This window comes from Anser anser (genome assembly GCF_964211835.1).
Source record: "Anser anser genome assembly, chromosome: 14".
In the NCBI taxonomy this organism is placed as follows: domain Eukaryota; kingdom Metazoa; phylum Chordata; class Aves; order Anseriformes; family Anatidae; genus Anser; species Anser anser.
This window is the reverse complement of record NC_139735.1, coordinates 6,389,744-6,406,158: the sequence shown is the minus strand read 5'-3', so window position 1 is coordinate 6,406,158 and position 16,415 is coordinate 6,389,744. Positions and strand designations below refer to the sequence as shown.

Below are 16,415 nucleotides of genomic sequence, written 5' to 3'. Positions count from 1 at the left end.
ACCTCCCACTCTCCCCGGAGAGCCCAGCGCATCCTCTGCCGAGCACGACGCGGCTCGCTCTCTGTTTCTGTTTCCATCCTTTGCAACACCTTTGTTCACGGCAGAGTTCAAACTGCTGAAGGATTTATAAGACCGCAGCAAACAGTGAGATGTAACACCCAAACGGGGCTTTAATTATCATCATAAACAGCCATCCAAAAAGAGAGGGGGACTGCTGGGCTCTCCGTGGGTATAATTCCCTGTTAATGTGTTTGGGTACATCCCTTCCCCCTGCATATTTGTATACCAGTGCATGAATTTATCTTTGAAGGCTTTACAAGAATGTGTAATCTTCATCTTTTATGTGTTTCCATATCTTTTCTCATCTCGATTAGCAGGAATATTCACTCTTAGTCATGTTCATACCATGCCATGAAAGGCCCATGAAAGGCATCTGTGCACATATATGGAGAAGAGCGTAAAATGATGTTTACCGACTCAAGATATATTTCCACATAAACAGATAACGCACAATCCTCTGCTTTAGCACCTTACAAAGGCGTTTTGAGACGTGTGTGTGTCCATGTATTTATTTTGTGTGCTTTTTGTAAACTACACATTTCTTTATATGCACAACTTTGGCGTTGTTTTCTCTGTCACTGGTGTCAAATGCTCACATCCGTGCTGCTCCCCTGCCAACCGGCAGCAGATGCCAGAGCCTCTGCCTGCTGGCTGCTGAGCAGAAGCGAGAGCAGAGATGTCAAGCCCTGGTATATTTTCTAGGTCACTTGTTTTATTTACACCACCTACCCGAGGTTAACACAGGATGCCCAACCAGCTTTGAAGGCGATCCCCTGGTCCTGAAACCACCCAAACATCCATGCTCCTTTCCCTGGAGTTACCTCTGCCTTCAGAACCGGCTCTCATCAAAGCCTCTGGCAGGCAGCAGACTTTCCCCCACCTCCAGCTTCCTGAGCCTCACGCAGGCCCACCTCTCCCTGGATCAAAAGTTTCCTCGCACGCTCAAAGCAGGCTCTCCTGCGTAACATCACCTGCTGCCACTTTACACCCCCCCTTTTTTTTTTTTTGCAGCCCGTACATGCACAACTTGACAACAGATACAGCCTTTGGGCAGGTACATCCATGGTAAGAGTTCACAGGATATTTGTCCGCCTGGTGCTTCCGTGCCTGCTGACAACCCGTGCTCTAATTGCCTTGCTGCTCCGTTCCTGTATAAGCAAGAGCGAGCCGCGTCCCTGCTGTTGTCGTTCCCGTGTTCCCTACAGCCATCCTGTGCTCCGGTAAACTTGGACAGAAAGTCTTTGGAAATTATAAACCACAAGGTAACACAGAGGGCCCTTTCAGCGTAGCTGGCAGTCAGGTAAGAGGCTTTCTTTCCCCTGTCCTTCATGATCTCAGGCATTTAGAGACAGATAAACCAGAGAGATCAGCACTTGTCCACAGGTTGCCCCGTTGGGGCAAAGAGCAGAAGAATTTCAGATCCTGCAGCCAAGAAGCAAACATCCCTGCCATGGCACCGGGGGCTTGTGTCCATGCTGGATGTGCTGGACCACATTTGGCCAGGGTTTCAGAGCCAAGCCCGGCCAGCCGGTGTGCCAGCTGCTGCAGAAAGCCCTCCTGCAACTCTGGCTCAGCACACAGGTATTTGGGAGCCAAGGCCTGCCCCTCATTTCTTACCAGCCCTGGCTCGAGGTACTCACCCGATGGATGTCCTCCTTCCCAGGATTCACAACGAGACCCCCAGCGCGTGCCACGGCTCCTGTGCCCCCGCCCAGCCCTGATGGGCATTAAACGGAGGGACAAGGGGTGGCTGACGGACAGAGGGACAGGCACCTCCACCAGCAGCACATCACTTAGCGACTGGCAGGCATGCCGAGAAGAGAGAAGGCTCAGGATCCGTCCCCTGGGCCCAGAACAAGACGTGACATTAAGGATCGGCCACACACCACTGCTCAGGGGGACTCTCAGCCGAGCAGAGCCACAGCCAGGCCCTGGGACACCTGAGGAATTACCCCTCCCTCGCTGGGAAACATCCGTGTGATTTGCATAACAGCAAACTGTTGCCCAACAGCCATACCTGGCTGCTCGGAGCCATCCCACACATGCACACCGAGCCTCCACGCCAGGACTGGCCAACGGAGAGCAGAAGACCACGGCCACCATCCATCCTCCTGCCTGCCTGCAAAGCTTGTGCTGAAGCTAACCAGAATGCAAGGATTCCCGCGGCTGGTCAAGGAACAGGTTATTTCCTAATTCCTGCTCTACTGGTGCTTGAAAATCCTCATTTCAAGGCTTTTACCCCTGTGATTCAATACCCAGGATGCTCAAGCTGTTTGCCTGCAGATACACGTCCAATAAAGATGTCATTTACCTCTTTGCCAATGATGAGACAGGCTCAGACCCCGGTGGTGAGGAATAACCTCATGCTCTGAGGACACATGACGCTGATTTGTCATGAGAGCAAGCCCCAGGTTTTGTCCTCCTTTCCTTTCCAGCTCAGCATGCACCCTGAATTACTTATTTTGCAATAAGAAAAATTAATAAAGAGGATGCAGCTGACAGAAGATGCTCCCCAGCTATCAGGGAAAGCCCCCACAAGGGCAGAAGGATCCCAGTCACCAGCTCAGCTGCCCAAGACACAGGCAGCCCCTCCAGAACCCCTGTGTGCAAGCCCTTAGGTCAATGCCCTGTGACAAGGCTCCCCGACACCTGGGCACGTCTCCTAATCTCAGATCTCTGCTCTCAGCTGCACGGGAGCAGTGACAGCGCAGGACATCCATGGAGGAGGCTGGGATGCTGAGCAAGAAGCCAGTTTGTGCCAAGGCACAAGTCACACACGCTCCTTTAAGCCCACAGCCCAGGATGCTCTGGAGCCCAGGCAAACTGCCCCTGTGCTGCTCTGTGCCCCCTGCCAAGCCCATTTCCAGCACATATCTGGGCACAAGTCAGCTGGGTGATGAAGGCTCCTCCATGGAGCTTTCTCCAGGCAAGTCCTTAGACGTCTGGGAAAAAAACCCTAGGGAGAGCTTCGCTCTGGGTGGCACCCGCAGGAGATAATTGCTGCCGGATAATTGCCTGGGGCCAAGGAGAAGTGCCTGCATCAGCAGGGCAGAGCTGTTCCCCAGGTACCCCGGCTCCTTTGCATCCACATCTTCCCTCTCCAAACTGCACCGAGCAATCAGTGCAAGAGCACCCAGCAGCCTTGGAGCATGGTTAAGGGAGAAGGGCTGAACTGCAGTGCCAGCGAGGAGAGCTGGCTGCCCTAAGGAGCAGTTTCCCCCCATACAACCACAATCCCCCCTCACCTGGTGCCCCCTACTTCTCCCGTGAGTCCTGTTTTTTTTCCTGCAGTTTGCTCCATTCACCTTATTTATACACTTGGTAACTCTGGATGAGGTGAGGGCAGAACCTCAGCAGCACTCCCCCCTCCTGGCCCCCAACAAGCTTCATGTTGCTGGCCACTTCAGACCCCTGGAGAGGCCAAGCTCTCTGTGTGCATCCCTCAAGGGCTTGTCTCCGTCCTCGCTGACCCGTGGGTACCATCAGCAGGCCACAGACCCCAGCAGGCTTCCCCTGCCCTCATCAGGGTGGGGGTCTGAACCAACTCAAGGGCATTTCAGGTTTTCACCTGATTTATTCTGTGCCTTCCATGGGCCTGTCCCATGCAGCTGTAATAAATCAGGAACAAGATCATCTCCGAATAGCATTAACGGCTGTGCTTGTAGCCAGCAGTTTGCAGGAAACTCCCTACCCGTTCCTATAAGTGTCACATTCGTCACTTCTGGGGGGTTGGCAGCTGTGACTTTGATCAGGATCAGCTGTGGCACAAAGGCATGAGATGCGGGCCTCTTGACTTACCCCAAAGATGTGTGTCTGAGATCCATCCCTGCAGTTACTGATCGCATGCATGGCTGTAGCACCTCGGAGCCCTCGTCCTGGGGTGCCTCAGCACCAGCTGCACGCGTGCAGAAGGTGCTCAAAGGAGGATGGTGACACGGTGTGGGGAGAGGTTGTGAGCCCTCTTCCCCAGCCCAGGAGGCAAAAGCCCATCACCCGGTATCAGAAGAGGATGTTTGACCATGTGGGATAAGCCATGATGGACGCTGAAAGTGAAGGCAATGAATTGTGCCTGACGTGACACTGTGGTTAATGGAGCTAGCATCCCCTCCTTCAGCTTCCAGCTCCTTTCTGCCAGGACCTGGTAATAAAAAAATTATTTTGCACCAAGTGAGTAATAGTCCCGATGCTACAGAGCGCACCAGAGCAGACAGGTTGAACAGGGACTTTCTTTTAAGACAGTTATCAGTGCCAAAACGCACATCTATTCCGGTAGTTGTTGAATTTGGTGCCTTTAACTGCTCTGGGCCAGCTTACAGCAAATTGAAACCATGGCAGATTAATACAGCGGAGAGAAAACACAATGAAGGCTCAGTCCCCCCACTGCCAATGCCACCCCCGCCTGCTGGAGGTGGCAGCTGAGCAGGCAGGACAGCCCTGTCCCGGCTTTCCCCCTTGGAAAACCCCCCGCCTCCAGCTCCAGCAAGGAGCTGTGGGAACCGGTGGGGAGCTCAGCCCAGGGCATGACACAGCGGACGTCCTCTGCTCGGTGGCCGTGCCCCAGCCTGCCCAAAGCACCAGCAGAGCACAAGGCTGCAGAAAAGCTGCAGCTCGGGTGGTAGGATTGGGGCAGGCACTGGCTGCTCTCTGCCCCAGCAGGCTGGGGACCCCACGAGCTGGCGCAGAAGCAGCCCGATGCCACATCTCCTCTTGCCTCTTCTTCCTCCACTGCCCCAGATCCGAGCATTGAATTGCAAGGCGGCCCCAAGCCCAGGGGCTGGAGGAAGGTTTCCACACCAGCACGTTCCCAGCCCCATTCCCCCTCGCCTCTCCTCCCGCCCCGTTCCCCTTCCTGCTCGCGGCGGGCAGGGCTGGGTGAGCCACTCCTGGGTGATTCACTCCCCACCAGGCAGAAATGCTTTCTTGGATACACACAGCTGGGCACAGGAGAGAGGCAGAAGGCCTGTGATCTGAGCTGAATCACTGCGCCCCGAATGAGCTCCTGCATGCAGGGACACGGCTCTGGAGGAGGTCGCAGCAAGGTGAATATTGCAACAGCACGACGCGTGACTCACCAGCGGGGAAAAATGCAGTTTGGGGTAGGAATCGGTAAGGCGAGGAGAACAACCCGCCGGGGCACAAAGCGGGGGTGCAAGTCACGGAAACACCCAGGTCTGGCGCAGGGTGAAAGGGAGAGAGAACCTGCACAGAGCGGTGAGCACGCGGGGATCAGCACCGGGTCCTGAGCCTGCCCTGGGAGCGACAGGAGCCTCGTCACGCTGCCAAGGCTGCTGAGTCCCAGCAGAGCTCAAGCAGGGATCGATCCCACACCAGTCGGGGCCACAGCAGCACTGGCCAGGCTTTGAGCAGCCCAACCGACGGCACCTTCTCCCCTCCAGGCCCCAGGCAGGACCTGCACCCATGCCCCAGCGGGGAAGCAATGTCTCCAGTGCCTGGAAGCCTCCACAGGCACTGCTTTGGGTAACTCCAGTTGCAGGCACTGCATCTGCCCTACAGGATAACAGACTTTTTCCCACACCCATGTTTTCTTGCTTGTCCCTGAAGGCAAGCCAGCCTCGAACAGCATTTCCATTTTGTGTTGCAATAAGACACGGGCTCCCTGAAGTCAGCTGTCCCAACTGCTTTGCCAGGGGCAGCAGGAAAAGAGGGCAGAGGTTCCCCGTAAGGTAGCGAGGCTTTCCCAACCCCTGCTAGACCACGCGTGTCCCCAGCCCGGTGCACAGCCTGGTCCCCACTTCCAGCTGGCTGCAGCTGATGGGCAGGTGCCTGCAGGGAGCACGGATGCTGAGATGACAAGAGCCATGGTGTAAAGGCTGGCAGGGCATCCTCCTGCACCCCTCCACGCCAGCTGGATTTCATCCCAGAGACTGCAGGGGAAGGGAAACAGGGTGCCAGTGAATCAAATCTCTCACCCAGGCAAGCAGCAGGGGCTCCCCTGTCTCCCTCTAGCGACCGCAGCCCTCGAAGCCTCGTCCTGCTTGCAGTTAGCTGGGCTGGATTTCGTTAGCTCAACTTGCAGCTCCTCAGGGGCACGGAGCCCCAGGATTTACTCCTGCAGAGAGCAGGGTCCACTGCCCTCCCAGAGCAGGAGTCTCACCTGGGGATGCTCGTTTGCAGCACATCAGAGCCCTGTTGTGCACGCTGGTGTACAAAACGGAGAACAAAAAACCACATATATAAATCAACCAGGCACATCTCCACTGGGAATTTCTAAAAAAAAATCATCACCCTTTGGGATGCAAAGCAGCAAGGCCCGGAGAGCAGCTCGGCATCATTATTAAATAAATTAATTAGCTCGGCAGAGCCCGCCAGGTACTGAACGCTTTCCACTTCCAAGCAGGTAAATGAGTCCGTGGGAACGGAGGCTGCTCCCCGCTCGCCAGGCAGCGCAGGCTGCATTTGAATGGCAATGCAACTCCTGCAGCCTCCGAGCCCGGCACCGAGCATCGCCTCCGCCAGCACAGCCCCGCGCATCGCCAGCCGCCGCTGTAGGCAGCCAGGATGCCTTTGATCCCCTCCCCGGCCCTATCTCGCCGCCTCTAAAACCCAACTTTCATCACCCTGGGGTCTGGCAGGAGCCGGCCTAAGTAAACTCTCCCCTCCTGCCCTAATTGCGGCCGTCAGACGACACAGGCAGGCACAAGCGAGGCAGGCAGGGTGCTGGGGAGTGTTGCCCTCCCCGCTCCTGCCGCTGCCCTGGGTGTGAGCTTGGCTTCGGGCCCTTATTCGGAGGAGGTGGCCCAGGGCCAGGCTGTGGGGCAGAGCCTGGGGAGGAGGCAAAAGCAATGGAAAACAGGAGCAGGCACCCAGCTGGGGAGGAAGGCAGAGGGTGGAGGGGTAAAAGGGGTCCCTCCCTTCCCCAGTCCTCCCTGCGGGGCAGGTTCAGCTGCAGTGGCCCTTCCTAGCACTCCCCCTCCAGGCGTTATTCAGCCCAAGTCCCTGTCTTCTACTAAAAGTCTGGGAATTTCAAGGGGTCCTCAGAAAATTCACCAAAAAAACACCAGCATGGCTCCAGCCTCCATTCCCAAAGCGAGCGTTCACCAGGGAAGTGGGGAGAGAGATCCCTGCTGCAAGAGGAAGTTCACAATTACAACGCAAGTCGTTACTGGCAAGCAAAATTCCCTGGCATGCTCCACACAACATCTGAATTCTCCAGGCTGGGGTACAAGATAGCCCACAGCGTTCATTCCAGGACCCGTTTGAAAGCGAGAAAATGAGACGATATTTATGATGGCGGAGACAGATAAAAGCTGGTAGGGGAAAAGCTCCAGGAGGGCATTTCAAACAATGAACATTACACCCAAAACAGTGCAAGCTTCACTTGCAAAAAGAAGTCCCCAGTGAGCATGCATTGCTGACACCTGCTGACACTAAAACTCTGCATAACCCCCCCGTAACCCATCCAGACTGTGTTTGCCCATACAAACACATCACCCGCCTGCCTGCAGGAACACTTCATGTCACCCACAGCAAGAAATCTGCACCGAGCCCCATTTGTCCCAGCCTGGGCTGGGTCAGGCAGGGTTGCTGCCAGGCTCCTGTCCTTGGAGGGCCAATTACCCCTGCCAGGGCGCTGAAAAGGGACACTGTTTGAAGGATGATTTGCTGTTTCCCCACGCACACACACAATTCTGCAGCCCCAACCTGGTCGTTGTGTTGCACTGGGGTTTGAGAGCCTGGGGTCATCCATCCACCACAGCAGACAGCCTTGCTCTAGCTGTTATTAAGATGTTAATCACCAACAGTGGGAAAATGGGGCTCTTCAGGAACTTCCCAGAGCGGTAGAGACCCAGCTCCCCTTGCACAGCCTTGAAGCAGCCCCTTTTTGCTCAGGACCCACTGTACTCAGTCACTGCTGGAGGGAACTGGTTGCAAAACCTCTCCCCCAGCCCCAGCCCAGCTGGGCCTGGGACACACCAGCAGCTGGGAAGAAGCAGTGTTGAAATGGCAATACCAGGCTCTGCAGAGCTTGGTTTGGGAAGGCGATACACTCCCCACATCATGGGAAAGCCACACAAAGACTATCAAGATGTCCTGGCCTCCCTGTGTACAGCTTCGTTTCCCATGGCAAAGCCCTAGCAAGGCTTCATGGAGCCACGAGGGGCAGCTCAGAAGCCAGCCTCCATTTTGTCAGCAAATAAACATCTCCAATGAGATGAACTTACCCTTACACCTCTCCTTCCCCTGCTCCAAAGCCACTGCTCTGGTCCTGGCTTCATTCACACAAAAAGGTTTCAAAGAAGGGACAGGCATGCACTTCTCCCCCTACCCAGTCCCTACAGCAGCCCCCACCCACTCCCCTCCCCTTTATCAGGCCCCAATTGCCCACCTGCACCTTTCCCGTAACCCTTTCTCAGCCAGCACATCCGCACAAAGTACATCAGCCCGACCTCAAAACCATGGGAACCCCAATAAAAACAGGCCTGAGTGATAAACCAGCCTCCCAAAATAATAAAAATAATAATAAAAACAGCATGGTCTGCCTCCTGGGAAGGATTTGGAGCTGTAAAAGCACCGGGGAGGATTTACTCGTGCCCGCGGCTGTGCCCCCAGGGGTCCCTACTGCCCACCAGGGTCCCCCCGGCACCACTGGGAGCGGTGTTGGGAGCACTGGGCGGCAGAGTCACGTTTGAGTCTGTGCGACGTCCAAAGCATACACGGATGGTTTGGAGCAGGATACCAGAACCACCCGTCATCCTTCACTTTTTTTTCCTTTAGTCTTCACTGTAATCCTTTAATGAATTAAGTGGAGCAATTAAGCACGATTTTTTATTTATTTATTTATTTTTAAAGAGAACGTGCATTAAAATGGAGCTGGGTGTTTTGGCTGTTCAGGCACTTAATATGATAATAAATGCAAAGCCCCCCAGCTTCAGGGATTCTCCACACCTCTCACCCAGCCCTTTTTCTGTTTATCTTTCTGGCAGGCTGCCTTCATCTTTATTCTAACGAAGGTCGACCCTTCCTCTTGCTTGAGCTCTGCCCAAACTGCACGAGACAGGGGGAGGAGGTGGGGGTGGAGACTTAGAGCTGCTTCAGAGCAAAAGCCCCAAACCAACATCAGTGGTGGGGAGCCTTGTCGCAGCAGAAAATGGAGAAATCCCCTTTCCAGGGGAATTAGGAGTGCACCCTGACCCTGGGGCAGGGTCAGCATCACAAACAAAGCCCTGGGGCAGTGGGGCTGCCCTGCAGCCCTCTCAGAGCCACCTTCCTGATGCTGCAGGCAAAGAAGAGATGTCCATTGCCTTCATCCAGCTCCCATGCTTGGCCTTGTACACATCTTTCGCAGCCACAGGGCAAACCAGGAGAGCCATGTTTACAGGGGATGCTGAAGGGACACTCTTCTTGCTTGGCAGGCTCGCCTTCCCAAGGCGGCCATTTTGAGGCCTGTATCTTCTGGTCCCACCACCCCTCCTAGATTGCACCCCCCTTCCCCAACCCTCTGATCCCCCTCACCCACATAGTCCCTGTTTGATTTAACATATATCTAACTACAGACAGACATCCATATGCCTCAGTTTCCCCTCCTATGAAAATGAGATTAACCAATCCTGCCTCATCCTTCAGAGGGTGCAGGCAGTGGGAGATGTCCAACAGCTGGGAGAAGTTGTAGGCCAAGTCAACACCTGGACATGCCCTGGTCCTCCTGCTCTCATCCCAAGTGTTTTATTCTTTGCCAAGAAGCCTGCCGGCCCCACAGATATCCTCAGCCCCTCAGCAGTGATGGGAAAGAGCCCAGCACTGCTAAAATCCATCAGCACAAGTCCAAGAGGAAACCACGGGGACATTTCTCTGAATGCTTGGGCAAAGCGTTTCAAAGAGGGTGAAAGTCTCACCCGTAGCTCCCATGGGCCCCTGGTATCCCTCAGCACTATGAATTGCTCTTTGGGCTGGGGCGATGCCTCCATAATCTGCATTTTTCTCACTTCTCACTCTTTTTAACTTTCTTGTTTTGATCCAAATGCATTTCCTGTCACCAAAAGGTCTCGGTAGACATCCTCCGACCCATCGAGCTGGCCCAACAGACCTTCTGCCTCCGCGGGAACTGCACCGTCCTGTTTGTGGGCGCAACAGCCGCCCCCAGCTGTGTGCCGAGGGCTGGGGAAAGCTGTTCCCATTGCGAAACGCTCCCTGCCAGATGTGGGCAAGCCCTCCCCCACATCTGGGGAGCAGGCAGCCCTTTTGCTCTTCCTCCTCAGGTGTGGCCTTGACCCAGAGCAGGAGAAGCCTCGGAGATGATGCTCTTTCCCCATTTCTCCATGGCAGTCTACCAGCTTTTTGCCTGTAGGACCACAGTTTTGTAAACTCAGATGGAAGGCGATAACACCCACAGAAAAGTAGCTTCACTGCTGGGAGAGAAGATTCTCTCCTTTCCTTTGATAGCCTGTGGGAAATCGGTGGGAGTTTGGAGAGTGGGTTTGTTCAGTAGGACCAATTTACGGAGATTTGGGCTACTGGTCCCGGGCCCGTTGGTGGCCACCACCCTTTACAACAAGGCTGAGACCCTACCTTTCTCTGTAACAACACAAACAGGGCTGTAAAGGTTGCAAAGCCTGCAGTGATCATGGCCAAACATAACAGTCAATAAAGCTGGTGACCCTTGCTTGATTGTCCAGTTCAGCCAAAGCAAACACTTTTCCCCTTAGGCTGCCGTGCAAGATGCTTCAGAAATGAGGGAAATTGCTCCCACAATGTCCCTGGGAAATCTCAGGGACACACCATCCATCAATACCAGCAAAATATTTTGCCATCTGAGACAATAGCAACATCTCCTGCTGCACTGGTACAAGCCCAGACACTGTGCTCCAGCTTCCTGTAAACAAGAGCTGTTTAGCTCTAAATTTTTCTTTTGGCTCAGGCTCCCCTGGTTCAGTGAGGATGGTATCAAGATAATCATCCTGCAGATTGTATTCTTGGTACAAGGCTCCGTTGCACAATGGCACCTCTTTATAATGCCCTAGGAGCACGGAAGATCCAGGCCGGCTTTCTCCAGGCATGACTGGGCGTCAGGGCTCAGCACCGAGCCAGAGACATGGTAGGCAGCGAGGATCTGAAAGGGGAGCAGGAAAGTCTGGGGCCGAGGCAATTGATTAATAAAGAAACATTAACAGCCTGATATGCAAAAGGAGAAGAGGTTCTGGACAAAGGGCTGTAGTAGAACAGAAATATTTTCCCAAGGCAATACAGAGGAGAGGAGTGGTGTTTCCTTGGGCAAAGAGTTGGTGGTCCAGCACTTTTAAGACCAGACCAGAAAAAAAACCACAAGTTATCTCGCTACTAGAAAATGGAACTCCACTTTAAAAGGGCTTTCTGCTTAAGTCAGGCAGAAAGGAGACCTCTGAGTGAAGCAAGAGAGGACAGGCAGCCCCCTGCCTGACCTCCCAGCGCCTTTGCGATCCCTGACACACAACCCAGCGCACTGGACTAAACATTAAGTATCCCAAGCTACTTGTGTGGGAGCAATAAGGGGAGAGAGACATCTCCTGAGGCCCATTCCCTTTGGATGGACACCTGAACTTATGGGCCTGCAATTTAACCTCTCATCCCTGCTCTACTCTTCAAATAAATTAATTCTCTGTCCTCCTTCCCCACCCACAGTAAAGACCCAACGATTTCCCATGTTCTCCCCTCCGCTCTTCACCCCCGCCCCCATCGACCTCTTTCTCTTGCACCACCAACAGACTGAAGCTTGGTCTCTCAGGCAGGATGTTGGAAAGGGGCTGTGTGCCTTTATCATTCTGCCAGAGCCCCAGCTCCTTCCTCAGCAAGAGCTCAGGAAAGGTTGAGGACGAGGAAAGGTCTCTGGGGCCCTGCCTGGGCTGGGGGCCACGATGCCTTGCCGTGCATGCTGGGGAGAAGGGGCTCCACCGTAGGGGCTTCAGAAAGACTTCTGGTGTCCTGTCAGGCTCCTTCTGGGCAGCACCATGACCTGTGAAGCCTTGGGAAGGACACCGGCACCTTCACAAGAGGTTAGGAGGGCTGAGGGATCCGTGGCACAAGAGGCACTGATTGCGTAGGCGCTCTGGGAGCGTGAGGCCAGTGATGCTATCTCAGCAGCTGAGAAACCTCCTGCCAGGCCTGGAAGTGAGAGCCCGTTCCCCGGGCACACCAGCAGAAGCACATCACCTCACCGTGCCGTGTGCTCTGACGGAGCCCCCCGCTGTGCCCGGTGGGCAGGTTTGCTTGAGGTCACTTCCCTCGCCTTGCGGGCTCCTCTCCACGCAGCCACACGCCGCTCGGGCTCGGCCGCCGCCGCCGCCGCCAAGGATGAGCTCAGCCACCCGGCAGGCGATGCGGGCCGACGGGCTCGAGATGAGCTAATGCCTGCTCGGTGCAGGCGGACGGATGGGGAGGGGGGGGGGCACACTGACTCCGTAGCTCATCCTTTGACGACAGCCACGCTCCATCCCATGCCCTCACGGGAGGACGGTGCCCAGCTCCAGGGCTCCATTCGGCTCAGATGGTGGGAGCGGGATGGTAATGCTCCCTGCTCTCTGCCTCCGGGTCTTCATTGCCTTGCCTGCGACACCAAGCCTTCTCCCGGGGTCTTGCACAGCACCTCGCCCCGTCCCATCAGGGTCCCATCTGTTTGCAGAGCGATGACATCCCCTCCATGGGCTGGCATCCCAGCCTTCTGTTGCGCTGAGCTCCTGACTCTGTCGTGGTGCCAGATGGCTCCGGAGGCAGATGACTTCATCCCTTTTAAAGGGGCAAGGGATCTGGCAGCAGCACCCGCAGGAATCAGCGCGTGTCGTCCTTGGTGGTGAACCAACGAGGGGAGCGTGGCACGGAAGTGACGTGACCCTACAGAAGGTTTGGAGAGACTTGATTTCCAGTCCAACACCACTGATATCCTCATGACCTTCACCCTCCACAATCCATTGGGTTTGATCGGTCCCACAAAATATCCCTGTGCAATCCCAAGGAAAATGGGGGTCCTGATCCCAACGTCAGCTCTGTGGCGATGCCCTCCTGTGCATGTAAGGACAGGGAATGGGAGGAGTTCAGCCCCAAAAGCCAAAGATGTCTTAGTGGAGCCTGCACTGTATATTGGGGAGACCAGGAGATGCTGATCAATGCTGTTCACACATTTCTTTGCGTTGCACCAATTTCTATCCCCAAAATGAAGGGTGATGGGTTTGATTGGCCACCCACCAGCTGGTCTGAGTCAAACCCACCCATCAATGGGCTCCTCCCAGGCCTCAGGCTAGGGTAACCTGGAGATGCTCTACGGAAATCCTATTTAAAATTTGTATCTGCTGAAAAAGGTGATTCTCATCTCAGTGACAATCAGGTTTGCTCACAGAGATGTGGTTCAGCGCCTCTGGGTGCCATGCAGAGGGGTGGCTGCAGAGGGAGAGCTGGGCCCACCCTGTGCCCTGCGCCAGGCTTCATCAACGTGGAGATCTGGCAGGTCTGGGGTCCCACAGACACCCTACTGAGCGAAATCAGACCAAGAGAAAAGTGAGCTTTAATCAGCTCCTGCTCTTTGGTTGACTTTCATAGCCAGGAAAGTGGGCATCTCTGTCTATTAAATCTTCCCTTCCCAATGGAGCAGGACACCCAGTAAGAGCTCAAGCCAGCATGCCCCTGGCTATGCTAAGGGTGACAGCAATATCATTTTGTCCACGGGACGTGCAGGAAGAGATGGCAACTGGACAGACCACGGAGGGCTGAGGGGATGAGAGGTGCAACCCTCCTGCCCTCCCCGAGCTGGTGCTTGCCCTGCTCAGCCCGCTGGGAGCCGTGCCAGGCTTTGCAGCTCCATGGGACCCATCCTGACTCCCGGGAGCCGCTCCGTGGAGGTTATCATCAGCGCTGGTCAAGGAGGTTTCAGCGCACACACAAACACAGGCAGCCGATTCCTGCGCAGGGCAGGATCCTCCCCACCCCCAGCGCACACGCTCCCGCTTGTTGGGGAAAAAGCTGCTGTTGTTCCAGGCAGATAATCGCCCCTTCCCTTGCAAGTCCCTGCACGCTCCCCTGCAAACATACCCACAGAGCATTTCAGCACAGCAGATGCCGAGGCTCAAAGGCCAGACCCACAGAGCGGCTCTCCTTCTGCAAAGGGGAAACAAAAGGTGTTTGTCCCTGCGGGAAGAGGCTTGCTGGCTGCCTCAGCTCTGCCTCGGGGCCCCTCGGATCCTGGCATGCCAGCGAGTGGACATTTGCTGTAGAGCTGGAGAAGGCCTGGACGAACCAGGCACCATGGGAGAGCAACGGGAGCTGGGACAGCTTAGGAAGCACCTTGCAGTGTGCCCACCGGGAGGACAGCTGCCCATCCTCACCACAATAGCTACAGCATTTCGGTCCCTAATGGGCCGCCTCACTTAACAAGTGCCAAACCCAAGCGAGGGTGCTAAAGGGGATTGCACCCTCGTGTCTCCTTCTGAGGGCATGAGCATCTGGAGAAGTGCCCCAGTGCCACATCCCGATGGCACTGCCCTGACCCCCAGTTCCACGGTGGCCACACAGGGGACAGAGCTGGGGACCAGGTGTAGGACAGGCTGGAAGCGGGGCCTGCAGGCATGTCTTCAGGAGGCCGGCAGGTCTGGTCCCCAGGGCAGTCAGCAGGCATAGCCACTGGCAGCAGGGCCCCTGTAGGATTTCTTGCCGGTCCAGAGAGGCCCGTGGTGATTTCCCTAACCTAGCCTGAACACGCCGCTCCTCTGCACAACGCCTTGCATGCAGCTAACCCGCAGCTGAAAATCTTGGCCTTATCAACAGGAGATCTTGGGAGGAACCAGGAAATGAAATCTCTCGCCATGATTAGGGGAGAGGAGCGTCCTCGCCAGAGAGGTGCCAGAGCCCTGGCATCCCCTGTGCCCTGGAAAGGGACCTGTGGCATCCGCCAGGGCGAGGTCCCAGCAGCGGGACGTGGCGGGGTGAGAAGTTGACACCAGCTTATTGGGTTTTTGTTGTCTCGCTTGATTTACTGGCTGAGCGGTGAGAAGCAGCACTCAGGGCAAAGCCGGGCACCATGCACAGCTCCATCTTTCTTCCTGCTTTCCTCCTGGCACAGCTCCCCCGGGCAGGATGATCCTCTGCTTGCAACCACAGGCAGCTCTGCAACCCGCCCCTTGCTGCAGGAGCAGGAGCTGCTCTGCTCCATACCTAGAGTGCTGCTCAATGTTGTGATTTAATTAGGAAAGGCAATATTTTTTGTTAAATTTTCTGGTATGTTTGGAAAAATAAATGGGCTTTGGGACAATCAAGTCCTTCTCCAGGTCAGAATTATATCCCCAAACGCCTAGCTATTTTTTTTTCCACCTATACTTGTTGAGATAATGTCTTTTGATGTTTCTCTGCTGCATAGCCATGGAGCACAGTCTTCTCTGAGAAGGGGAACTAGGTACCCTGCAGCCCTCTGCAGCAGACGAGGTTGTTAACATGCTCTGCCAGTGCTGTGGAAAGGAAGACCAGTGTTCCCAGTCTGCTGGCCATGACGTGGAGCTGTCAGTGGGTTTTGCACTTGCTGGGTGTTTGTAGGTGCCACCACCTAAAAGCCACCCCGACCTTCTGCCCGACCATTCCTCAGGCTCTGCCTGACGCGTGGCTCTTCCACAAGCACCAGCTTCCTCGTGCAACCTCACAGCGACAAGGCATGGCATAAAAAAGGGCTGAAAGCGGGCTTCTGTCACCGCCTGGGAGAGCAAAAAGTGCACGAAGGAGAGCTGTCTTCTGGGTGGCATGTTAGTCTCCTGCCTTGATGAAGGCATTTGCAGCCTTGCAGGCTGATAGCTCTCAGCTCGCTACACAAGATGAGACCAAGGGCCCCACGTCCGTCAGATGCAGGAGCAAGGAGCACCGTACCCGGCCGCTTGTGAAAGGCTCCGCGTGCAGGGAAGTGCTGGCTCTTGCAGCAATCAGCTGATGCCCTGAAGCCAGAGGTTTGCTCACTCGTACCTTGGTGTGTCTAACTAGAATACGCGCATTGTTCTGAGCCCTGCCTCAGCCCCATTGAAATCCAGCCACCAATACCTGATTTTCTCGCCTTCTGTGGCTGGGAGACGCAGCTCCACGGAGGAGCTTTCCTTTCATTCCTCCAAAACGCAACACCCACTGCCACAGCTGACTGATCCTCGGGCCCATTGTCATGAGATATCTTCACGAAGAGGAGCTGATTAGCTCATTCTAGGTACTCTTACGTCTACTATCACTTTCATAATCCGCAAAACTTCAGGTTCCTTGCAGGTCATCTGCTTCAACCAGCTGGAAGAATGGACAAGCTGAGCATGTAAAACCCTCCTCTCTCTCTCTCAAAGAGACCCTCAATGCTGGGCTTCTCACTGCGAGCAGCAGGGATGGGGGTGGCAGTGGGACCACCAGGCTGGGGC

At 55.2% G+C, this 16,415-nt stretch overlaps 1 long non-coding RNA gene across 1 annotated transcript; it reads right to left on the bottom strand.

Moving 5' to 3' along the window:
• Positions 1 to 2,658: 2,658 nt before the first annotated feature.
• LOC310881663 lies at positions 2,659 to 8,424 on the bottom strand. The gene is made up of 3 exons (XR_014572489.1): positions 8,244 to 8,424; positions 5,991 to 6,219; positions 2,659 to 4,198 (listed from the first exon to the last, which is right to left on the bottom strand). It is a non-coding gene; the product is annotated as an uncharacterized lncRNA (long non-coding RNA).
• Between the last annotated feature and the right edge of the window lie 7,991 nt (positions 8,425 to 16,415).